Source organism: Melozone crissalis, unplaced genomic scaffold, assembly GCF_028551555.1.
Source record: "Melozone crissalis strain CALT ecotype California unplaced genomic scaffold, PUWL_Pcris_2 ptg000066l_1, whole genome shotgun sequence".
In the NCBI taxonomy this organism is placed as follows: Eukaryota; Metazoa; Chordata; class Aves; order Passeriformes; family Passerellidae; genus Melozone; species Melozone crissalis.
Genome location: NW_026535844.1, coordinates 692,141 through 718,424, shown reverse-complemented (window position 1 = coordinate 718,424; position 26,284 = coordinate 692,141). Strand labels below are relative to the sequence as shown.

The following is a 26,284-nucleotide window of genomic DNA, read 5'->3' as shown; positions in this document are numbered from 1 at the left end:
TCACACTCCCTGGGGACAATGGCCCCTTTGCAGGTCACCTGTACCTTATGCCACAGCCCCCACACACCCAGGAGAACAATGGCTTATTTGTGGGTCACACACTCCTCTTTCCACAGTCCCCCCTTCCCACCCGCCCGGGAAGCTGAGGCAGATTTTGTGTGTGACTCACTCTCACACACAGCAAGGCAACAATAAGGTACCTTTTACTTTCACATCACCTCTTACAATTTTAGGTGTTTCTGGCCAGTCCTGGTGCTCTTGTATATCCCTCAACCCAGCTGTGTTGTCCAACCTCAGATGCCCTTGGCTGTCGGGGACGGACGGAGACGAGAGATCTCTGCAGCCAGGTCGTGGAACTTGCGGTTTATTGCAAAGGGCCTGGGTGCAGGGCCCTGCTTGGAGCTGCCAGGAACAGCTCGGAGCAGGCCCGAGAGAAGAGAGGGGTAGAGAGGGAGAGAGGGTAACAGAGTAAGAGGGGAAGAGCATAAGAGTGTAAGGGTCCTGTTACAATACAATAAATCTTCTTCTGTGTTGAATATTCTATTTCTCACTAACCAATCTAGTACAAGATACAAATCCTACAGAATTTACATATAGCCTATAAGAATCATTACATCACCATACTGTGTTACATTTTAAACCCTTAAAACTCCTCTTTGGACCCGTTCTGCTGAGCTAGTAGGGTCTGCTCTTACCCTTGGGTCTGTCTGCAAGCAGAGGGAATTGTTTCATCAAAGGGGGATTACCTTCAGTCAGCCATACCATTGTTTTCCAGTTGTTCAGAAACTAAGGTATCTCAAAGCTTGCTTTCATTTCAGTCTCGCTTATAGTTTCTATATTGTCAAAAAATCTTTTGCCAGACAATCATATTTATAAGGCTTTCCCATTTCATCTTCCCCAACACTTGGGCATTTTTTTTATCCCTCAGTCCAGCTGTGTGCTCCAATCCCAGATGCTCTTGAGCATATCCTCAATCCGGCAGAATTTTGCTTAACCCTGAATGCTTTTGGAAAAGTATTCCCTCCACCCAGCAGGTTTTAATTCTGGATGCTCTTGGGAACTCTTATCCCTCAACCCAGCAGGTTTTTAGGGGCCCCTTTTGTCCTGTTTCCTAGTGGGTTGGGCTCGAAAACTCCTCTGCTCCCTTTCTCCGAGGGGTCCAGCCCCTCTCTGGGACCCAGTCCCAGTTACCCCGGGGGATTCTCTCACTCCTGTTAACATTCACTTCGTCTCTCTCCTGGCCACTTACCGCGGGAAGTCGGAAACGCAGCGTGGGAGACTCCAGCACTCACTTGGCAGGTCTGGGACAACCAGCCCTCCTCTCATTCACACACATTCATCCCCCTGTACCTGCCCCCCGAGAAATACTTACCAATCCCTTTTCCTTCCCGCATTCTTCGTGCACATTACTACTCTTAGGGGGCCAATTACTGCGGTTCTAGGGAGCCTTTTCCCTTCTCTTTGTTTTATTGTCTCCTTTTGTCCACCATAACCTGCGTCTGTCGGCCACCCCAGGGGAGACAGAGCGAGGCTGCCAACGGGGCAGGGCGAGCCTTCCCCACTCTGACTCTCCTAAAGCACCGGTATGCGAGGTGTTAATAACCGTCCTCTGCTATGAAATTGTGAAAAATGCCAATCACTTGCTTTTAAAATTTTACATGTTTCATAGTAATAAAATGGTTATAAAAAATAGTAATAATGTTAGAGTAATAACAATTGCGACAAATCCAATTAGGACAATATGAGACAATAAATACCAAGAGTTACGGATGTCTGGGTACCTTTTTCTGGGCAGCACGAGCCTGAAAAAGGACACCCGAGCCTGAAAAAGGACACCCGTTAACACAGGATGAACCATTAAAAACAATAGCCTGTTGCATATTCATACACTTCATACATGATGCATAAATTCCATTCAAACACAGGATTCTGTCTGGTCCGTGCCAACTTCTTCCTCTGAATCCTAACAGCGCCTTTGAGGCGGGAAGAAGTTTATTTCTTCTGATAAGAGAGCAATAAATTCTTTTTCTCTGAAAGATTTAGGTGTCCTGTGGCTGCTATCTCGCTGCAAGTAATTTCTTTAAAAAAAGCCTCTTACTAAGCATAGTTTCTATTTTAACATTTTTTTAATAACCTAAAACTATATTTAACCCACTACTTAAGAGAATTAATACAGCAGTACTTTCTAACACAAGACATATAATATTCATTTTTATATTTGCGAAAATCCAATCAGAAAATATGCATTTTTTACAAGTATAGTCCCACTTACTTCAAATCTCTCCCAGTTTGGTCCCAGCTGCCGCCAGCATGGTTCCAGTTCAATGGAACTGGTTCATGGTTCCTCAGTGGTTCATGGTTCCTCAATCACCTCAGTGAGTCCCAGTATGATGCCATTTGCTCCCAGTTGCTCCCAGTCAGGCCCAATATGGGGGATGATGTGCAGGGAGGGCTCACTGTGACACTCAGTTCCTCCCAGTATTAGTCCAGTCACTCCCAGTATGATCCAAATATGAGCCCAGTGTGCTCCCAGTCTCTGCCAGAATAAACCAGTTGTGCTGCACGTGATTCCAGTTGCTCTCTTTCACCCTCATTTTCCTTCTAGTCACTCCCAGTATATCCCAGGGTACCCCAGTTCCCTCCACCATCTTTCCATTTCCTTCCAGTATGATCCCATTTGCTCCCAAGCACTCCCAGTCAGCCTCAGTGTAGTCGCACTCACTGCCAGTATGATCCTAGCCATCCTCAGCACCATCCCAGTTCATCCCAGTATATCCCATTTACCCCTAACATGGTCTCAATTGCCCCCTCCAGGCTCCTACTCACTCCCAGTGTGATCTCAGCATGATCCCAGTATGATGGCAGCATGGAGTCAGTACAAACTCAGTACAATCCCAGTATGATGCCAATAGGATGTCAATAGAAAGCCAGTAAAGTCCCAGTTGCTCCCAGTATGATCCCAGAATGATCCCAGAATGATCCCAGTGTCCATCAGTGCGATCACAGTCTGCCCTGGCATGGCAATATGATCCCAGAATAATGTCAGTACAAACCCAGTACAGTCCCATCATGATCCTAGTACAATCCCAGTATGATGTGAATACAAAGCCAGTACGATCCCAGTACGATCCCAGTATGATATCTGTACAAGCCCAGTACAGTCCCAGTCACCCCCAGTACGATCCCAGTGCAGCCCAGTCCCTGGCAGTGCTGCCACTGCTGGGATCCCCCAGCCCTGTGTGCGTTCCCCCCTGGCGGATGTGCCGAGAGGAGCCCCAGGGGCTGGCAGTGCCCAGGCAGGGTCCCCAGCAAGGCCCAGTTTGGATGTGCAGCCCCCAGTTTGCCCAGTTTGCCTCTCCTTTGGCCCAGGCCGGGTTCCCCCCGCCCGCAGCGGCTGGAGCAGCCGAGAGCCCCGCGCTGCCCATCCCGACCTGTCCTGGCTCCATCCCCGCTCCTGCCGCGGAATGGGGCACCGAGGGTGTGGCTGCTGCTGGGGGAGGAGGAGGAGGGAGGGAAGGGCAGGGATGAAGGGGGAGGAGGAGGTGGGGTTTGGGAGGAGGAGCAGGGGGACCGGCAGATTGAAGAGGAGGGATGAAGGCGGAGAGAGTGCAGCAATGGAAGGAGGAGAAGGAGGTGGTGTTATGGAGGAGGACGAGAAGGGATGGAAGGGGAGGGATGGATGAGGAGAAGGAGGTGGGGATAAGACAGAGGGGGAGGAGGAGGGGGGAAGGAAGGGGAGGAGTGGGAGGAAGAGCAAGAGGAGGGACAAAGGCAGATCAAGGCTGAGCTGAGGGAACCACGCGGTTGATCCCTGCCTGAATTCGCAGTCCCCACCTGTGGGATCATCGGCCCCCCATTGCGCCGGTGAGCGGGAGGGGGAGCTTGGCCTGGATATCCCAGGGGGTCCCTGGGTTGGGGATTTTGGGGATGTTTGGAGAATGAAGAAGTCCAAGGCACATCAGAAAAGGCCCCTTGGGTGGTCATCAGTGGGTGCCGGTGCCATCCTCCTGGGGGACGCCCTGGGGTGATCTCCTTTTCCTTGCCTGTGGCACGGAGGCAAATCCCATCCTGTCCTTGTCCTTCCTCCCCCAGAGCAGGAGGTGAGCATGGAGAGCAGGGAGGACAAATGCCCGCGGCAGAACCTGGTGGAAGAGGCCGTTTTGAGCGGCTCCACGGCGCAGGAAGCCAACGGGGAGGAAAAGGCCCGGAGATGCCGCACGAGGAGGGGCTGCAAACGCAACTGGCGGGGATCTGAGGGGGAAAGAGCCAGCCTGGGCCGGGAAGGCGGCCGGAGACGGAGCCAGAGCTTGGAGCTGGTGCTCCATGAGCAGCTCCATGATGGGGAGAAGCCCCACACGTGCGAGGAGTGTGGGAAGAGCTTCAGGTTGAGCTGCCTCCTGATCAGGCACCAGAAGATCCACACTGGGGAACGGCCCTACGAGTGTGGGGAGTGTGGGAAGAGGTTCACACAGAACTCCAGCCTGATCGTGCACCGGAGAATCCACACTGGGCAGAGGCCGTACAAGTGCTCCGAGTGTGGGATGTGCTTCAGCCGGAGCTCCAGCCTGATTGTGCACCAGAGGAGCCACACTGGGGAGAGGCCCTACGAGTGTTCCAAGTGTGGGAAGAGGTTTACGAGCAGCTCCCGTCTCCTCCAGCACTATCAGAGTCACAGAGAGGAGAGGCCCTTCCAGTGCCCCGACTGCGGGAAGGGATTCAGGCACAACTCCCACCTCGTCACCCACCGGCGCATCCACACTGGGGAGAGGCCCTACGAGTGTGATAAATGCAGGAAGGGGTTTAAGACCAGCTCCATTCTCCTCCGGCACTATTGGATTCACACGGAGGAGAGGCCCTTCCGCTGCCCCGACTGTGGGAAGGGATTCAAGCAGAACTCCCACCTCATCACTCACCAGCGCATCCACACTGGGGAGAGGCCCTACGAGTGTCCCCAGTGTGGCAAGAGCTTCTCACAGAGCTCTCACTTGACCAAACACCAACGGAGGCACTGGTAAGGGAAGCCCTGCGAGTGCCCCGAGTGCGGGCAGAGCTTCGTGCGCTGCTCCAGCTCCATCCCCCACTGGAGGAGGCACTTTGGGCACAGCCCTGGTCACTCCCATTCCCTGTCATCCATGTTGGAAACACACCTGGCTGCTTCTACTTTTTGTTTGGCCTTAATTTTCCTCTGCTTCACCTTCATCCTTTAAGGACACCCAAAACTGGGTTAAATGAAGGAAATTGATCGAATATATCTGCAGTTCCGTAATTTCTCAGTTTTAGAGGGAATTTAGGATTTGGGGACACGTTCTGTGTGGAGTTCTGCTGTTGCTAAGAGGCAGGAATTTGATCTCACCCTTCTTGTGTTGCTAAGAACTCCTCCCCTGACCCCAACCGCAACTCCACCCCTGGGATATCCTGTAAAAACTCCATGTCCCTTCCTGTGCCCTGTCTTTGGGGCATAAGAAATGGATTCGCAAAGGATCAGCCCTTTTCCCACTGAATTCCCAAAATTTCAGCTTTTCCCGCTGGATTCCCAGAGGATCAGACGTTTTCCCACTGGATTCCCATAATTTCAGCTTTTTTCCCCTGGATTTCCAGAGGGTAAATCTTTTCCCACTAGATTCCCAAAGGATCAGCCCTTTTCCCATTGGATTCTGAGAGAATCAACCTTTTTCACTGGATTCCCAGAGGATTCTGACTCTGTCAGTGTTGTTTTTTGTTTGTACTACTGTATTTGTATTTTTAATTTTTCCTAATAAAGAACTGTTATTTCTACTCCCATATCTTTGCCTGAGAGCCCCTTAATTTCAAAATTAATTATTATTTTTAAATTATAATTATTATTACTATTACTATTTCTATTACTACTAGTAATCAAGGGGAGGGGGTTTACATTTTCCATTTCAGTGGAGGCTCCTGAAATGAGGAGACACCGCCAAGGCTGGGCCCTGTAAAATAATTCCTGAAATATGTAAATTAGTTTTTTGACATGCATGAGGATCAATGAATATTCAACAGGGTGATGTAATTAAAGCCAGATAAATTAAGGGTTGTCCCCAAAAATAACTGGGGAGTCTTGCTGGCCATAACAACCTGTGCTCGACGGTCCTTGTCTCCCATGACATCAGCCTGTTGCATATTCATAGACTTTTTGCATATCCATAAAGTACTTTACATATTCCAGGAACAAAATTGGCTTCATCCTGTTTGGGGGTCCCATCTCCCTCCCAGCTGAATTTTGGGGTCCCGACCCTCTTTTCCCCGCTCTCCCTCCCCTTTCCAATCATTCCCCCAATTCCCTCCCCCGTGTTTGGTTTTGGGGGCTCCAGGCCCCTCCTGCTCCGTTTTGGGCTCCCGACCCCGTTTTGGATTAATTTGGGGTTCCAGTCCATCCCCAGCGTCACCTTCCACCCCTCCCCAAATTCCGCTCCTCGCAACTGATGAGTCATCAGCGAGACACGCTCTGATTGGCTGGAAATTACCCCGCACGGTCTCTGAATATTTACCGCAGTGAGAGGCCTTGGTGTGTGCCCGGCAAGTGATGAGTCGGAGGTTGGCCGGGCGCTGATTGGCTGAAGATCGCTGGGCGGGGCCAGTGCTCTGGGTTTGCGCCCAGCAAGAGGGTCTTCGTCAGTGCTGCGCGTTGTGATTGGTCGCGATCTGTTTTGGGGGGGAACGGGAAGAACTGAGGTTACTTGGGGTTTACTTGGGTTTATTTAAGGTTTGTTTGGGGTTATTTATGGACTATTTTGGGTTTATCTTGGGTTTTACTTGGTTTATTTCTGTTTTTTTGTGGTTATTTGGAATTATTTTGGTTTATTTGGAAGTATTTGGGTTTGTTTAGGCTTATTTGGGTTTTTTGGGGCTTATTTGTTTATTTAGGTTCTTGCAGTTAATGTTAGTGCATATGGGTTTTTTTTAGCTGTGCTTGAAATCATCTTGTGATTTTTTGGTTTAATTTGGGGTGTTTTTTGGATTTTTGGGGTTATTTGGGTTTGTTTGGGGTTATTTGGGGGACTGTTAGGTATTGTTTGGGGGTTTTGGGGGTTATTTGGGGTTTATTTCGAGTGTTTTGAAGTTATTTGGGGTCATGTGGGGTCAAAAAATGCAGGAATGTTTCTCCTGCAAAACATGAGAATTTTTCCGTTAAAAATCCGAGAGTTTTTCCCAAAAAACCAGGAAAGTTCCCTTAAAAATCCCGGACTTTTCCCAGCCAATAGCGGCGCGCCCTGCTCCAAACCATCCAATCACCGCGGGTCTCCCCTCATGAACACCGGCCTCTCCGTGCACCCGATCCAACCAATCACCGCAGGTGTCCCATCAGCTACTCCTGCCTCTCTCGAGCTGAACCAACCAATCACCGGTGATCTGCGCTCAGCAGCGCCTGCCTCTCTTTTGTCAATCTAACCAATCACTGGGCACCTCCCTTCGGCAAAGCCCACCTCCCCCGCCCCTCTTCTGTCAATCGCTGTGCCCTCTACGAAATCAACCAATCACCGGGCGTCTCCCCGCAGCAACTCCCACCCTCCCCGCGCCACTCCAGCCAATCAGAACTGAGCCCAAAGTGGCGCCCCCTGACCCCGGGGCCGGGCATGGAGCGGGCGCCCCCTCCCCCACTCGCCCCCCGAGACCCCCTCAGGGACACCCGGGAGCTGCCCCGGGCTCGGGCGGGTCCTGCGGGAGGCGCTGGAGAGAGCGGGGGAGGCGCTGGGAGAGGACGGGGGGGGGCTCCGGGAGCTGCTGAGGAGGCGCAGGGACAGGTGAGGGGTCCTGGAGGGGTCGTGAGGGGAATTTGGGGAGGGGTCTTGAGGATGTTTGGGGGGGGGATTTGGGGAGGGTCTGGGGGGAACTTGAGGGGGTTTTAGCAGGGTCTGGGGGTGCTGGGGGGGAATTTGGGGAGGGGTCCTCGGGGGTGTCACGATCCATCCTCACGGATGGGTTTCGTGATGGTTCATGGATTTGATCTCAGGGTGCAAAAATAACTGACACGGTACAAGGGGATTTGCAATGATAATCAAAACAAATGCACTTTTATTGAATGACCACAGCAAAATGTGATAGAGGGATTAAGGGAGAGAAAAAGATGGGGGAAGAGAGAGACAAAAGAGAGAGAGAGAGAGAAAGAGGGGGATAGAGCTACCAAACGTAGAGACGAAGTCCTTTGGTCCAGTCCAGTCAAGGATCCGCCTGTTACGTCGGGGAGATCTCGAAGTCTCTCACTAACTCATAGGTTTTTATTATGATAACTCTATTGGAAATTGCGAGGGGGGGAAACAGATACAATAAGGAATAGATGTAACAGGTAGTCCATGCTCTCGGCAGTAAGCGAGAGCCATTGTCTTCTTGGTCCAGCGGTCACATCCTGCAGGCAAACATCTCGCTTTGGTCAGCTTGCCTCCCCCACACACCTGCCCCGGGCTGGGGGTTTCAGTCCCAGTCCTTGGAAGGAGCAGAGGGGCCTTTTCACATGGGGGTTCCATGTCTCAGTCCTTGATGGAGAGGCTCCTTACATCCCAGTCTGTCTGTCACGGTGGTTGTAAAACAGGTGAGGGTCTTCTGTGGGAGACCACCTGAAACTCAGGAGAAGTCCAGCCAGGCCGAGAGGTGAGAGAGCTCCCAAGGCTGTTGTTGCACAAAGGGCGCAGTGCCCTGTTCTTCTTCTCATTGGTCTCAGTGTAGCACACAGCAAACAACACCTGTGAAAACAATGGCTTAGCAACGCTCTCAGGTCTCAGGCATATGACTTTCTCCCTTGGAGCCAGAGATTCAAGACAGGGGCGTCTTCTCTTCAGTGGTCCCCCAATGACGATCATGAGGGAGATGACGGAAAATTCGGACAGACACTCACAAGCAGAAACTGGCAGGATGTGTCTGCTTCCAGTGCTTGTCTTGGCTGTTCCTTCGCAGTGCTGGCAGCATCATCAGAGACACACCACACATTCTCTCATGCCAGGGTCATCCCAATCTTCTGCACTTGCCCAGGTTCCTCCCAGGTTCACCAGGGAAAATGGCTGCTCGTGCCAGTCCATCCCCTTGTCCAGAAGGCACCCGCTTGTGTTTGGGCACGAGCTGCTGGCCACAGCCAGACGGGCAGCACCCGCAGCATTGGCCATCAGACGCTGGGCTGATGTTTTTATCCAGAGAGGAAGAAAAGGAGCCAGAAGCACACAAGGCTGTTGGAAAAGAAATGAAATTTAGCAAAATGTGTAATTATAGTTTAGTTATGAGTTGTGTGTGAATTGGTTTGTTAAAAGCAGTTTTGCAGTTTTGTAGCCGTTGATAGTGTGTGTGTTGGGTTTGTGTGTAACCTAGCAGGTAGTCTTAGGAATTTAGTAAATAATTAAACTAGTGCAAGAGAGTAAGAATGCTAACCTGTCTGGAGGCAGCATACAATGCTCTTAGAATAAGATAAGCAGAAGATTTATGATCTTGCCTGTGAACTAAGGAATGTATCACAAGGGAACTGTTTCTTGGAGACTTTGTTGTGAATCGCATGTATAAGAGGGAAGCACCCATATGTGAAATCGGGGGCTTGGGTTTTTGGGACGTGAGTCCCCCAGCACCCTGGGCCCGTAATAAAGCACCCACAAAACTTATCCGAGTTTTGTGTCATTTATCAATTGGGCAACAGTTTTTCTGGCGACCGCGGCAGGACTCCAAAGGCAGCTGGGGCGGTTCCGCGTCCCGATCCACTCCAAGGCGGCACCAAGCACTTCTCGGGGAGACATCGTTCGTGACCGACCCTGTGCCTGTTGGACAACTGCCAAGGTAAGCCCGAAGGTGCTTTATATTGGAAAAAGGTGATAATTGGATTTGGATTTGGTGGTTGGTAAAAAGCCTAGGCTCCGGCCATAAGACGTCTAAGGACGCAGGACCGGAACTCGCCTCCTGGTTTTTTTTTGGGGAAGGACGGCGAGAAGGTATATTGGTTTAAGGTGTATTGGTTTACTGGGACTAAAGGTGGAATTAAAGGCTGTAATATGATGTCTTTTAAAACTTTCAAAACTTTAGTGCAAGCCAATGGTAAAATACCTGGAAATACACCATTAGGTTGTATATTGAAACGGTGGAAAAGTGAGGGGTATTATCAAGAATTGGATAAAAGTAAAATGATAGCTTATTGTAATCATTGGTGGCCTGAATATGAGATTGGGCAAGCGGGATGGCCGGTGAACGGTACACTGGAATTGGGGATAATGGAGTCTTTGATGCAATTTTTAAGGAGAAATGAGAAATGGGATGAAATACCATATTTGGATTTGTTTTTCATTTTGTACCGCAAAGATGAATGGCAAAAGGAGTGTGGTATTTTGGTTTTAGAAGTGAATGATGAAAGGGAGTGTGTGGGATGTAAAAAAAGAAAGGAGCGTAATTTGTATCCTTCAGTTGAGGAAGATTTGTCTTACTGTATAGCACTTCCGAGGGCTCCGGTTGCTCCTAATGTGCCCCCTGCTCCCCCTGCAGATATAGCTATAAAAATGGGATCTAGTGAGAGTGATAGTGATGGTGATGATGGTGAAAAGAATGAGAGTGTTAAAAGAACTCCGTTAGCAGGGTGGACTCGCAAGGGGAGGAAGGGGCAGAAGGGGCCACAGTTAATTGCGCCGTTAAGGGAAGCTGTGGGACCACAGGGAGAAAGGATACTTATAAAGGTGCCTTTCTCCCCAGGGGATTTGGTAATATGGAAGCAATCAGCGGGGAGTTATCGGGAGGATCCTGAAAGGGTGGCAAGGGTGGTTAAAATGGTAATAAAGACTCAGAATCCGGACTGGAATGATTTACAGGTATTATTAGATACTATAATGGATTCCACGGAAAAGGAAATGGTTATTAAAGCCACTAGAGAAAAGGCTCGTGAGGAAATTCGGTTGAGACAACTAAATGAGACAGTTGATGAATTGGTACCTAGTGAGGAACCAAGGTGGGACCCAAATTCTACGGGGGAATAAGGGCTGTAAAACGATATCAGGAATTGTTGGTGGAAGGAATTAGGACAGGAATACCTAAGACTATGAATTGGTCTAAGCTGTATTCGGTCAAGCAGGACAAGAATGAGTCACCGTCTGCCTTTTTAGAACGATTAAAAGACATGGCTCGGAAGTTTACTAATTTAGATGTAGAGGATCAATCAGGAAAACTTCAATTGGCATTGTTGTTTATGGGGCAATCACAAGAGGATATTAGGAAAAAGTTACAAAAGCTAGAAGGAGAGGACACCCGGAGTTTGGATAAAATGTTGGAGGTAGCGTGGAAGGTATACAACAACAGGGAAAAAGAAACTGCAAAAAGACAACAAGCTAGTATTCTGGCTGTAATGCAACAGACAGGGGCAGGAGGAAGACCCATTAGGGGTCGAGGTCGGGGAGGAGTTAATCGCGGACAGAGGGGGATGGCGGATGGCGAGAGGTCGGGGAGGATTTGGGTTTGCACCTAACATGGGGAGGTTGGATCCAAACCAGTGTGCGTTTTGCCGACCGTTGGGACACTGGAAAAATGAATGCCCGGTTAGAGGAGGTATGGGCATGGGAAACATAGGATTAAGGACAGGTCCAATGGGGAATGCTCCTGTGGGAGGATTCACGGGAGGACCAGCAGAAGTCGCTCAAGCACTAGTTTTGGGAAACTATCAGAATCAAAGCTGACTAGAAAAGGATCTTAGGGTAGTTTTAGAGATAGATGGAAAGGATCAAGAATTTATGGTAGACACTGGAGCAACATATTCTGTACTTAATAGACGATTGGGACCTTTGAGTGACACAACAGTACAGGTGGTAGGGGCAACAGGGAAGCTAGAGGAACAACCATTTTTACAACCTTTAAATCTTAGGATTGGGGGGAAGGAATTAGATCACCAATTTTTGTATATGCCAAATTGCCCCACACCCCTTCTTGGCAGAGACCTGTTGTCCCGACTTAATGTGAAAATAATATTTGAAGGGGGAAGGGTGAAATTGGAAATACCTGAGGAACAAATAGCAGGCATTTTTGTGATCAAGGAAGTGGATGCCTCTCCTATTCCAGAAGAAATTGAGCAGGCTGTAGTACCCTGGGTATGGGAGTCAGGGGTCCCCGGAAAATCTAAAGCTGCACAGCCAGTAAAGGTGGAACTAAAGGAAGGGGCCCGACCAGTGAGGGTAAAGCAATACCCCTTGAAGCTTGAGGCAAGAAGGGGAGTAGCCCCATTAATTAAACAATTTTTGGCTCAAGGAATATTACAGGAATGTGAATCGGAGTATAATACTCCAATTTTTCCAGTAAAGAAACCTAATGGTAAGTACCGTTTGGTACAGGACTTAAGGGCTATTAATGAAATAGTGAAAGACATACATCCAGTTGTTGCTAATCCTTATACCTTGTTAACATCTGTATCGGAGGAGTTTAAATGGTTCTCAGTGATTGACCTTAAAGATGCCTTCTTCTGCATCCCACTGGCAGTAGAGAGTAGGAAATATTTTGCCTTCGAGTGGGAGAGTCCTGATTTTGGGAGAAAGAAGCAGCTTACGTGGACGAGACTCCCACAAGGATTTAAATGCTCCCCTACTATTCTTGGAAATCAACTGGCCAAGGAGCTGGAGGAATGGAAGATAACCCAGGTAACAATATCCCCATCCTTGTATGTAGTCCTGCAGTACATGGACGACATTTTTCTGGCTACTAAGGAAAGGGAAATGTGTGTGGAATTAACAATTAAATTACTCAACATGCTGGGCCAAGCAGAGTATCGGGTTTCTAAGGAAAAAGCTCAATTGGTCAAAAATAGCGTTATTTATCTCGGTTGTGAGATCACACAAGGGCAGAGACATTTGGGAGTAAACCGAATAGAGGCAATATGTGCTATTCCTTTGCCTCGTAACCATCAGGAATTGAGATCTTTTCTAGGAATGGTGGGATGGTGTCGACTGTGGATCATGAATTTCGGTCTCCTAGCCAAGCCACTGTATGAGGCCTTGAAGCAGCATCGGCTGGAGTGGACAACACAGCAAAAGAAGGCTTTCCAGGAATTGAAGCAGGCACTAAAGGAGGCCCCAGCCCTAGGACTCCCTGACCTGACCAAAGAATTCCAGTTGTACGTGAATGAGAGGCAAAAACTGGCATTGGGGGTCCTCACCCAGAAGGTGGGATCCTAGAAGAGGCCAGTGGGATACTTCTCTAAACAACTGGATTCGGTAAGTGCCGGGTGGCCCTCGTGTTTACGAGCCGTGGCAGCAACAATAATTCTTATTCAAGAGGCCCGGAAATTGACTTTGGGGGCAAAAAAATGAAAGTGTTTGTTCCCCATATGGTCATGGCCGTTTTGGAGCAAAAGGGGAGTCACTGGCTATCATCCAGTCGAATGTTGCAATACCAGGCCATCCTGAGAGAACAGGATGATATTGAAATAAGGACTACTAATCATGTTAATCCAGCAGAGTTTTTACGCAGTGACCAGGAGGCTGGGGGACTGGTGCACGATTGCGTAGAGGTAATTGAACAAGTATATGCCAGCAGACCTGACCTAAAGGATGAACCATTCGAAGACCCTGAATGGGAACTATACACTGATGAATCCAGTTTTGTCGAGAATGGGACTCGTTATGCCGGGTATGCAGTGGTAACATTGGATCAGGTAATAGAGGCAAAGGCTTTGTTACCTGGAACTTCGGCCCAGAAGGCAGAGGTGATTGGACTCACCAGAGCCCTGTATTTGAGCAAGGACAAAAGGGTTAATATCTGGACGGATTCTAAATATGCCTTTGGTGTGGTTCATGTACATGGGGCATTATGGAAGGAAAGGGGGCTTTTGAATTCACAGGGAACCAACATCAAGCACCGGGAAGAAGTGCTACAGCTCCTGGATGCGGTACATAGTCCCAAAGCAGTTGCAGTAATGCATGTTAGAGGACATCAGACTGCGGAAGGAGACGTTTACAGAGGAAACCGATTTGCTGATGCTACAGCACAGCAAGTGGCACGGGAAATATGGACTCAAATGGCATTGGTACCGGTAAGAACGAATCCGGCTACCCCATACCTGAATCAGGAGCCCAAATATTCAATAGAAGATGGAAAACTAATAAACTTGCTAGGGGCACAGAGGAATCAACTTGGGTGGTATGTTACACCAATGGGACAAATAGTAGTACCCACTCGCATAATGAAATTTATTTTGGAATCAGAACATAACAAATGTCATTGGGGGGCAGAAGTATTGGTAAAATTTTTGAAAAATGAGATAATCTCTAATCAGATGTTAACAATGGCAAAAAGAGTTAATGCAATGTGCCCAGTATGTTTGAAAAATAATCTAGTAGTTAGGAGACAAATACAAATGGGAAAGCTGCAAGTCGGGCCACAACCGGGAGATTACTGGCAGGTTGATTTTTCCGAATTGCCTAGGGCACAGGGATACAGATACTTGTTAGTGTACGTATGTACGTTCTCAGGGTGGCCGGAAGCTTTTCCATGTAGAACTAATCAGGCTAAGGAGGTGGTAAAAACCTTGTTAAAAGAAATAATACCAAGATTTGGAGTACCTTTAGGATTGTCATCAGATAGGGGTCCACATTTTATAGCTGGGGTAGTGCAGGAATTAGCACGACTGTTAGATATAACCTGGAATTTGCGTACCCCCTGGAGACCTCAGTCTAGTGGGCAGGTGGAAAGGATGACTCAAACCCTGAAAGTACAAATCAAAAAGATTTGCCAGGAAGCTAAACTGCACTGGCCTCAAGCTTTGCCTTTGGCCCTACTCAGGATTCGAATTAAGCCAAGGGAAAAGGTAGGCGTAAGTCCATATGAGATACTATATGGCAAACCATATCATGCAACTGTATTAAAAGGGGAGGTACATGTGAGTGGGGACCAGGCGATTGCAGAGTATGTTATGTCACTTAATAAGATCTTGAATTCTTTAAGAAATACCTTACAGTGGAATAGACCGCTCACGCTGGAGAATTCTGTCCACGACATCCAGCCTGGGGACCAGGTGTACGTCAAGAAGTGGATCACGGATCCGCTACGGGAATCATGGAGCGGACCCCACCAGGTGTGATCGAAAAGGAAAAGAAGCGATCTCTCTGGTTGCTGAAGGCGATGACCCGCGGGCGGCAGAATGGAGAACACTCCCCACCTCGTTATGAAGATGTTAATGTCAATACTGTTGATTGAGCATCCTTGCAGCAGGACTGAAGGATGCTCAAAAGGGGGGAAATGTTGGAAAAGAAATGAAATTTAGCAAAATGTGTAATTATAGTTTAGTTATGAGTTGTGTGTGAATTGGTTTGTTAAAAGCAGTTTTGCAGCCGTTGATAGTGTGTGTGTTGGGTTTGTGTGTAACCTAGCAGGTAGTCTTAGGAATTTAGTAAATAATTAAACTAGTGCAAGAGAGTAAGAATGCTAACCTGTCTAGAGGCAGCATACAATGCTCTTAGAATAAGATAAGCAGAAGATTTATGATCTTGCCTGTGAACTAAGGAATGTATCACAAGGGAACTGTTTCTTGGAGACTTTGTTGTGAATCGCATGTATAAGAGGGAAGCACCCATATGTGAAATCGGGGGCTTGGGTTTTTGGGACGTGAGTCCCCCAGCACCCTGGGCCCGTAATAAAGCACCCACAAAACTTATCCGAGTTTTGTGTCATTTATCAATCAGGCAACACTTGCAGTAGTTTCTGTTTTTCTTTATCTGTCTCCCCCTGTCTCCTCATTATCTCAGTTCTGCAGTTTTCCCTTCAGCTTTGGCCTTACAGACTTTTCACCCTTTTTAGACATTTCACCTAATTCAAAATGGATTACTCTGTCTCTGGATTCACTCTGTCTCACTGTGCTGGTGTTCCAGAACCTCAAGATTATATCCAGGTAGGAATGCTTGGCTCTCCCCTCTGGGCGGAGCATCTCACACTGGGATGCTGTAGTTCTTATCAGTCAGGCAGTCACATTCAATAGTCTGTTATCAGCAGATATCTCCCAGGTTGTGGAAGAGATAAGGAAAACTGCCTACTTAACAGAAAACAACTTCCATACAGACAGCAAATAGAATACAAATTGCTTGACAATGCAGGATATTGCCTCAAGTAGATTTATTGCCCCAAGCAGGACAATTTCACACCAGAACTAAAGCATTGTGAGTATTTGTGGTTCTTGGCTTTACAACACTGGGAAATGGAAAACTGGAAATTGATCCATTAGAAAGACCTGTGGGGTGGGTGGGAGCAGCAGGATCAGCTCTGGTGGCAGCTCTCAGCTTTCCTGGGAAGAGGGAAGGGGCCGGATCCAGCTCCATGGATCACTCAGGCAGTGATTCCTGCCAGGATAAGAGAGAGTCATGGTGTCACCCTGTCCCTGTCCCCATTCCACAGGCTGGCCTGGCTGGAGCCCATGGAGAGCAGGACCTGCTGCAGAATCCCACGTGATCCCACCCCAATCTTGCCCCAGTCCTGCTCCATCTATCCCACCCGATGCAGAATTGGAATCCTTCCCTGATCCCACTCTATCCATCCTGGACCAATCCTGCTCCATCCATCCCACCTAATCCTGCTCCAGAATCCAGCCCCAATCCCACTCTACAGTTCAAGTTCCACTTGATCCCACTCTGGACGGACCCCTGCCCCGTTCCTTAACCCCTCCCTGATCCCAGTCCATCCATCCTGCCCCAATCCCCCTCTGGAATCCCACCCTGATCCTGCTCTGTACCTGTGCTCGAGCTGTTGGTTCCCGTGTCCCTTCCTGCAGAAAGAGAAGATCCATGAGATTCCAGCACGGATCACCCACTGGGATTAGCCCCAGGATCCATCCTGGGATCTGCACAGAGGGGATCCAGAGCTGGATCCACCATTGGAACTCACCAGCTGCCGGGTTGTATCCATTCCTGTCTCTCCTTCCTGTGGAAACAAAGTGGGAACAGCATTGGTGGCACAGGATTCCCAGAACAGTGCTGGGTGGATCCATGTCCCTTCCTGACCCCCATCCCGTGTGTTACCAGATTGGAGCTTCCAGACGCCGAATCCGATGAGGACAATGAGGATGAGGATGGCAGTGATGATGGATACAGCGACCACCACGGTGAGATTCCCGCCAGATGTCGGCTCTGGGAAACGCGGGATAGTGAGAAGGGGAAGGGGAATCCCCATTTGGGAATTCCAAATTCCCAATCCCCACATTCCCAGCCTCACCCCAAGCGAAGATCCCGGGCTCCGGCATTCCGGGATGCTCCACCCTGCACCGGTACTGCTCCCGCTCCTCCGGCAGCGCCTCGATCCTGGCCCAGGTGTGGAAGGTGCCGTCGCTGTTGGGAACGATCCCGCCCCACTCCGTCTCCTGATCCAAGGTTTCACCCCCCTTCATCCAGCTGACTGCGATGGTGTTGGGGTAGAATCCGTACGCGTGGCAGGACAGGATCAGCATCCCGTGTTCCTCTCTTCCGGACACGTGGACATCAGGGGGCTCTGGAATGGGATAATGATGAGGGACATCCACAGAATCCCAGGGGAATGGGACTGGGGTGAGTTCTACCTATGGAATTCCCACAGGAATGGGGTGAGAGTGAGATCTACCCACAGAATTCCCACAGGAATGGGACTGGGTTGAGATCTCACCATAGAATTCTCACTGGAGATGAGATCTACCCATAGAATTCCCACAGGAATTACTGTGTTCCTAAGTCCTCCATTCCCAGATCCCAAATCCTCACAGGAATTCTGCTCCCACCTTTGCGCTCCAGCTCCTTCTGCCCATATACGATGTATTTCCGGAGCCATTCTTAGCATTCGTGCTGCAGGTAATTCGTCCGCCTCTCAGCCACCTCCTCCTGTTCCCAGCGCCTCCTGATGATCTCAGCAGCGGTGTCAGCTGGCACGAATCTCCCGGATCCCAGGTCAAAGGAGATTAAATCCCGCCCATCGTAGCTGTACCGACTAAATCCACGGACACTCCCATCGGACAGGAGGTCACAGCCGCAAACCCACAGCAGTGTGTGGACACCTGGGGGGATTGTACCCATAGAGACCCATGGAATTGTGTCCCAGCCCCACAGGGCCCCATTCCAGCTCCTTGGAGCCTCATGGATCCATATCCCAACCAGTCCCCACAGATCCCATTCCAGCCCTATGGATCACAAGCTATCCTATTCCAGTCTAATGGATCCCTGTTTCAGCCCCTTGGAGCCCTGTGAATGCACACCTGAAACTTACAGATCCCATCCTAGCCCTATGGATCCTCACTCCAGCTCCACAGATCCCCTCCCAACCCCACAAATCCCATTCCAGCCCCACAGATCCCCATTCTAAGCCCATGGATCCCCATCTTAGCCCTACAGTTCCTATCCCAGCCCCACAGTTCCCATCTCAGCTGAAGGGATCCCATCCCAGCCCCACAGATCTCATTCCAGCTTTAGAGATCCCATTCCAGCCCCATGGATCCCATCCCAATTCCCTGGATCCCCATCTCAGCCCTACAGTTCTTATCCTAGCCCCACAAATCCCATCTCAACCCTATGGATCCATATCTCAACCCGTGGATCACAAAATATCTCACCCCAACCTAATGGATCTCCATTTTCAGCCCCTTGGAACCCTGTGAATCCACACCTGAGACCTACAGATCCTGTCCCAGCCCCACAGATCCCATCCCAGCCCCACAGCTCCTCCCACTCACCCCCGCTCTGGTTGTATCGCTCCTGCAGTGTCTCCAGGTCCCTGACAGTCTCATGCTGGGACCTCACACCACGCCAGGTCCCCCACTCCCAATATCCCGGCTCGGCTCCATCCTTTATCCACTGTGTCAGTGGCTCCAGCCGGCCCCGCTCGTTGTCGTAGCACACGAAGGGCATCCCATCCATGAACCCAGTGATCATGTACTGGGGGATCCCTGGGCTGGGCTCTGACACCGCTGCTTTCAGGTAATGCAGGGAGTGGAGAACTGGGGGGACACGGAGATTTGGGGGGTTGAGGGGATCACGGATCAATGAAAGGGGAACTGGGAGAGCTGGAAAGGGGTTTGGGGATCCTGGGGCCAAGGAAAGGGTGTGCAGGGTGGGAGAGGTGGGATGGACAGGAAAGGGCCTACAGGGGGTCCTGGTGTCCAGGAATGGGGGCTCAGGGGGTTCCAGGGTTATGGGAGAGGAGGTGCAGGGACTGGGAAAAGTGGGATGGGGGTTCCAGGGGATCCCTGTGCCCAGGAAAGGGGGTCCAGGGGTCCCCAGTGCCAAGGAAAAGGGCCACAAGGTGGCGAGAGCCGGGAATGGGAGGCTCAGGGGTCCTTGATGGAGAGGAAAGGGGGGGCTGGGGCGTGAGAAAAGCAGGAATGGGGGTCCAGGGGGTCTCAGGGACAAGGAAAAGGGGGGGACTGGGGAAAGCCGGACAAAGGAGAAAGGGGGTGCAGGGGGTTGTTGGTACTGGATGAGGGGGTGCAGGGCGGGGGCAGTGCCCAGGACTGAAAATTCAGGAGGTGTCCCAGAGCCCAGAATGCCCCCTGGAACCTCCACAACCACCCAGGGACCTTCCTGGACCCCGTGGGGACATCCAAGGATCAGGAAGCGGAACCAGGAGAGCCTGGAAGGGTCCAAGGTCCAATGAAGGGACTGGGAGAGGCAGGATGGGGGATCCAGGGGGTCCCTGTGCCCACCAAAGGGGGTCCAGGGGTCCCCGGTGTTGAGGGAAATGGGGTCTGGGAGCTGGGAAAGGCAGGAATGGGGCTCCAGGGGGTCCCTGGTCACGGAAAGGGGGGTCTGGGGCTGGGAGAGGCGGGCGGATCCCGGGGACGCAGCTTGGGAGACGGGAAAGAGAAAAGACGGAGGGAACGCCGGGGGAGGGGACGGGGGAAACGGGGAATTCCAGGGAGTTCATCTGGATTCCTCTGGATGCCCCCTGCGACGCCCTGGGACCCCTGGGATCCTCTGGGACCCCCTTTCGGGAAGCGGTGGGAGTGGAAAACGGGGGGGACACGGAAAGTTGAGAGATCGGGGGAATCCAAAGGTCAAGGAAATGGTCCAAAGGGTCTGGGGTCTGGGAAGGGCGGGATGCCCGAAAAGGGGGGCAGGGGGATCCCAGAGCACTGACGGGGGTGTGGGGGGGATCCTAGTCCCGGATAAGGGGGTGAAGGGGGGTCCTGGTGCCCAGAAACGGAGATTCAGGGCTGACCCAGTGCCCAGGAATGGGGGTTCAGGGGAGTTCCCGTGCCGCGATTTGGGGTTCAAAGGAATCCTGATCCCCAGGAATGGGAGATCCGGTGGGTCTTGGGCCAGATAAGGGGGCGCAGGGGGTCCCGCTGCCAAGAAATGAACGTTCACGGGGATCCCCGAGCCCAGGAATGGGGTTCAGGGGGGTCCCGGTACCAGATAAGGGGAACAGGGGGTCCCGGTGCTGAAGGAGGGGATGGAGGGGGTCACAGGACCCAAAATGGGGCTAAGGGGATTCCTGTGCCCGGTAACAGAAGTTCAGGAGGGTCTCGGTGCCCGGAAATGGACGTTCGGAGGGTTCCCGGTTTCGGGGTTCCCACTCACCTTTGGTCGCGCCCCCCAGGTCCCCCAGGAGTCCCCAGAGCAGCCCCAGACCCAGCGCTGCAGCCATGGCGCTGCTCTGCTATGGCCCCGCCCACAGCCCTGGCCCCACCCCAGTCTTGGCCCCGCCCCCACAGGCGCCTCCGGCCCCGCCATTGGCCCAGCTGTTTAGTACCGCCAATGGCAGTCCGACCTGTCAGTGACGTCACCGGTCGCTGGGCAGATCACGGTCTCGCAGGTTGGGACGCGGAAGCGAAAGGGACCGAGGAGGGCGGGGCGGGGCGGGGACGGGGGAATTGCAGAGAATCCCTCTGGATCCCGCTGCGACCGCCCTGGAGCCCTCTGAGAACCACCTGGGAACCCCTGGGACCCCTTTAAGAAAGTGCCGGGAATGGAGAACTGGGGGGATTCGGAAATTTGGGAGATCTGGGGGTGCAAAGGTGAAGGAAAAGGGCGGGTCTGGGGTCTGGGAAGGGCGGGAGGGCCGGGCAGGGGTGTAGGGGGTCCCAGAACACGTGAAGGGGATCCAGGAGGGGTCCCAGTCCCGGATAAGGGGGTGCAGGGGCGTCCCCCTGCCCAGGAACGGAGGTTCGGGGGGTTCTTGTGCCCAGGAATGGGGAGTGAGGGCAATGGGGGTTCCAGGGCGTCCCTGTGCCCAGGAAAGGGGGTGCAGGGCCCCCGGTGTTGAGGAAGGTGATGGGTGGGGGCTGGGGAAGGCAGGAGGGGGGGTCCAGGAAAAGGGGGTGCGGGGGGGCATTGGGGCTGGATAAGGGGGTGCAGGGGGATCCCCGGGCTGGATGAGGGGAAGCAGGGGGATCCCGGTGATGGATAAGGGGGTGCAGGAGGGCCCTGTGCTGGATAAGTGTTTCATTCTTGTTGTTATTCATATTTCTCAAGTCCCATACTGTAGCAAGCTGTTTTCTCTGCAGCACAGCTCTTCATGTGTCTTCTCAGGGGCTCCTCCTGGGCTCTGGACTCACCCCTTTTATCCCAGCTGTCTTTACGAGCCACAGCTGCTGCCCAACTAAGGACTTCGCAGCTGTGACTCATTTAGAATAGCTAGGACCCACTTATCTGACACATAGGACTCTCACTATATTTCAGTTGTTGTATTCTTATTGCTGTTATAACAATACATATATTCACAGATAAGATATATCCACAGATAAGGGGGTGCAGGGGGGTCCCTGTGCCTGAGAATGGAGGCTTTGGGAGGGTTCCAGTCCCGGATGTGGGGGTGAACAGGGGTCCTGGTGTTGAATAAGGGCATGCAATGGGGTCCTGGTACCCTGGAATGGGGGTTCAGGGGGAGTCCCTTCCTGGGAATCAGGGTTTGGGGGGGTCCCAGTGCTAGATAAGGGCCTGGCTGGGATCCAGTGCAGGGGGTCCTCGTTCACTGGAATGGGGGACTCAGGGGGGTCCTGATCCTGTTCAGGGTGTGAAAAACAAAATTCACTGCTTAGAGTTTTTAAAAGTTTAATAATAATAGTAAGAGTAAGAGTAATAGTAATAGTAGTAATAATAATAATAATAATAATAATAATAACAATAACAATAATAATAATAATCCAGAAAAGGACGATATTTCCCCCCCCTCCCATGCGCTGGAGTGCTCTTGGCCAACAGCCAAAGAACACAGGGGTGTACACAGACAATGTTATCTTTATACTGTTACATTGCTGAGATATATGCACATTCATGTGTTTCATGCATTATTCAAAAAATCTTGTGAACTTTCTGATGTTTTGGGAAGTTCTTTCTTTGACTTCTTCACACTCCAGCTTATCTGCACAACATCCTGTGTGTCAGGTCAATATGTTTTATTTCTTTTTGTGTCTCCATCCTGCTGTTTCACATCCTCTGATAAGGATTCAGTATGGCCTCCCTAATTTTAACATGGTATTGTCTAATTGTCCTCTGGTGCTCTGCTTTGTGTCACGGTTATCTTATTACTTGGACAGGCTGGTCAGTGGATGGCCTTACACTGTTTTTAGTTACACAAAAGCCTTTTTCACATCTTATGTTTTGCTAAGTGTTGGGAAATTTACCTGACTACAGACTGGAAAAGTACAAAGCCGTGGCTAATTCCAAGTTCTGCACCTGCTAGATAGTGTGTCCTTGGGCCTAGCTGCAATATGATAACTAATAGTGAAAGAGACATGAGAAAAGAGAGATGTAACCCCTGAGGAATGAAGAAGAGTTCATGGTATAGTTTAACCAATAGATTGCTTGGCTTACAGAATATTCATGAGCTTCTTATTTGCTGTATAAGTGTTTGATGCTTTCTTTAATAAACTGGACCTGTGATTAACCACCTGGTGTCCTGGTCCCCTTCCTACGACAGCTAAGTCCTACTGAATCATGATTTTAAAGGGTTAGGATTTTAGCTGAGTGTTAGAACCAATTCATATTGAAGTTAGATACACCAATGTTAGGTTAATGATTATTGGATGCTTAAGCTAAAGCTAATTGTTATAATATGAGCTCATTTGTAGAAAGAAGTGGAGCAAGTGAACCATTATAGGAACATATTGAAACCAGTAGAACAATGCCCAGCACCTGATGAAGACCTTCCTGACTTCATCCCTGGGACCACTGGCCCAATTTGAGACCACTGACCCAATTCAAGAGAAGAATTGCGCACGCGTGAAAGACTAATAATCTCATTTTAATACAACGCGGGGATGGGAGGTGCTGGGGTTATGTATATGTATTATTTTGGGAAATAAACAGAAGGCAAAAATCCTTATGCAGTGTGGTCATGCATTTTGAGAATGATTCCCCCGTGCTGCCCACCGGTATAATAAACATACAACTTTCTAACTTTTGACTAGTTAGAGAGACTTTGTCCATGATCTTCAGTTTTAATGATTCAGTTAGCAAGCCAGCCAGGAGGAGGCTCTGCTGGGCTGTGAGACCAGCTCAGGTCATGGACCCCCTTGGTGCACCCTGTGGAGAAATGGCTACATGACAGAGGTCATGCAGACATTCGCTTGTTAGCCGACCAGGAGCTGGGAAAGTACCGAACACAGCTAGTTGGAGTTTTTGCACCTGCAAGATAGCGTGTCCTTGGGCCTAGCTGGGTATGGTAACGAGTGGACAGAGAGACGTGGGAAATAGAGAATGTAGGCCCAAAGGAATGAGGAAGAGTTGATGGTATCGTTTAACCAATAGATTGCTTGGCTTACAGAATATTCATAAGCTTATTACTTGCTGTATAAGTGTCTGATGCTCTCTTCAATAAACGGAACTTGCTGTTGACTCATATTGAGCCCCGAGTTTTCCCTGCACCTGACAAATGGCTCATCCCCGACAAAGGCCGCATTCTGCAACAGCACCCCCAGGATATTCCTGGAGGAGTGGGCTCTGCTGCACAGACTGTTCATCCAGCAGCAGACAAGGACCCCTGACTACTAAAACTCCAGACAAAACGGTATGTTTAAAAATTGAAACAGTTTTAAACAGTGACCGGTAAGGCGTGGTCAGGAGAGGCCCTTTGGTAAGTCGTGGGAGACGTCCCACGTGCAATTTGTGCCTCTGTAGTGTGCTTGCAAGCTGAAGTTGCAGTTGAAATCTGCTTGCCAGCAGAAAGAGTTGTTGAACTGTTGTACTGAGCTCGGGCTTTTGGTGCTGCCATTTGTTTCAGCATAGAGAGCTGAGTTTGCCACCAACTGGGGCTAGCAGTCGTAAGGGCAAATGCTGGTCTAAGGTTGTTATAACTGAGTTGGTGTGTGTGGAAAGAAATACCCCTTTCACAGTGAGTTTGTGTGTGTGGAAAGAAATACCCCTTTCACAGTGAGTTTGTGTGTGTGAACTTTCCAGTTTTGGGGAGCAGCATTCGCTGTGACACCTGGTGTTTGAGTATAACCAGTCTTTATAAGGCTTTGTGTTCAGTGTTAACCAATCCTTTGCCTGTGGGACCTGGGAGGCGAGGATCAAACGCTGTAACACGGTGCCTTTGTGATCCCTCTCCTTGTGGAGTTTGCAAAGTTGCAACTTTGGATTCATCTGGTGTAGTGTGAGATTTTGCTGACTATTGTGTAAAAGTAATAATTGTAACAAGCTGGTAATTTTTGTTGTGTGTCATCTAGGTTAAGCTATGTATTAAGCTTGAGTCTGAGTCAAAAGGGTTAAGCCACCCTTTTAGAAGGGTTTTAACTTGAACCGGTGTTTGTGGGCTGTCAGAGCTGTAATAGAGACAGCTTGTTATAAGTTGATTCCCAAGACTTGAGGTACAGGAGAGCTGTGTGGGTTTTTTCCCCTGCATTGTGGTAATTTGATTCTTGGGACTGTATAGTTCTGTATGTGAGATTTTAAGATTTTGTTTGCAACAAGTGCAGCATTTTATGTGGAAAAACTAGTGTCGTGATTTATGTGCATTAAAGCAAATTAAAAGAATTCCAGGAAATCCCCCCCCGCCCCCATTTGTGGTGTTTGTGGGCATATCAGATTTTTTGCTGTAAGAGGGAAAGCCTTTTTATTTATTTTATTTGTGGTTAGACAGATTAAAGGAATCCCTTTCCCTTGCCAGTGTGAAAAGTACCTATTATATGCCTCCATGCAGATATAAAATACTATAATGTATTTTGTGGTAGTGATTATGAGGGCAGTATCAACATTTTAAGAGTATGGTAAATGTAGTTTTGTAGTTAAAGTAGGAACTATGTATGTGGGATACTTTCTTAAGAAATGGATGAAGTACTTGCACCAGATAGCAGCCACAGGACACCTAAATCTTTCAGAGAAAGAGAATTTACTGCTCTCTTATCAGAAGGAACGAACTTCTTCCCGCCTTGCTCAGCCACGAAGACGCCGCTGAGGATTAGGAGGCAGAAGTTGACACTGACCAGACAGAATCCTTTGTTTGAAAGGAATTTATGCATCATGTATGAAGTGTATGAATATGCAACAGGCTGTTGTTTTTAAAGGTTAATCCTCTGTTAACCGGTGTCCTTTTTCGGGCTTATTTTGCCCAGAAAAGGTACCCGGTCCTCCGTAACTTACTTCTTATTGTCTCGTATTGTCCTACTTTAATTGTTCAAATTATTATTACTCTAATTATATTACTATTTCTATGACAATTTTATTACTATTAAACTTTTTTTTTTTTTAAAGTGATGGGCGTTTTTCACAATGGAGGCATGGGAGGAAAAGTGGATTTAAGGGTCTTCACTTAGTTCTCATTAGCCTGCTCTGCGATTTTGGAGTTTTCTGTCAGAAATCTCTCCCTTCCCCCACTCATCCACAGAGCTTGGGCAGTTTTCCTATTCTTGCGGTAAATTAAAGCGGTGCACTAATGCTCCTAATTAGGGGTAGGAAAACTGACGGCTTCCCGCTGAGCCGGAGCCACCGGAGCCGCAGTGCCGGGAAAGCCGTGGCGGGAGGTGCGGAGAACTTTGTTTGTGTTTTCAGCTCAATCCCCCTCGGGCCCGGGCCCGTTCCAGGGCTGTTCCTCAGCTCCGGCTCTGCCCTCACGCAGCCCGGGGGGCCCTGAGAGCGCGGGGCGGGGCTGTGCCGTGCGCAGAGCCCGCCCCTGGCTGGGATTGGGCGGTGGTGCCGTCAGTCGTGGTTGTGGCGCGCTGATTGGTGGGAGCGGGGCGGAGCAGGGCCCCGGTGGCGGGCTGAGGGCGGCCGTGGCTGGGCAGCGGCGCCATTGTCGGAGCGTGTGTGCGGTCCCGTGAGGGGCGGCAGCGGCCGGAGCGCGGTGAGGCGGCGGCGGAGCTCGTAGGCGGCCGCAGCGCAGGTGGGAGCCGCGCTGGGTTGTGCGGGGGCTCAGGGCTGGCTGCGGGCCTCGGGGGCGGCAGGGGGCT

General features: G+C 50.2%; 2 pseudogenes; one reads left to right on the top strand and one right to left on the bottom strand.

Annotated features, from left to right (window-relative positions):
• Nucleotides 1-26,284, top strand: part of LOC128945551 (uncharacterized) — a 1,882,792-nt pseudogene that overhangs the window by 1,765,292 nt on the left and 91,216 nt on the right.
• LOC128945522 (class I histocompatibility antigen, F10 alpha chain-like) lies at nucleotides 15,798-20,562 on the bottom strand (annotated as a pseudogene).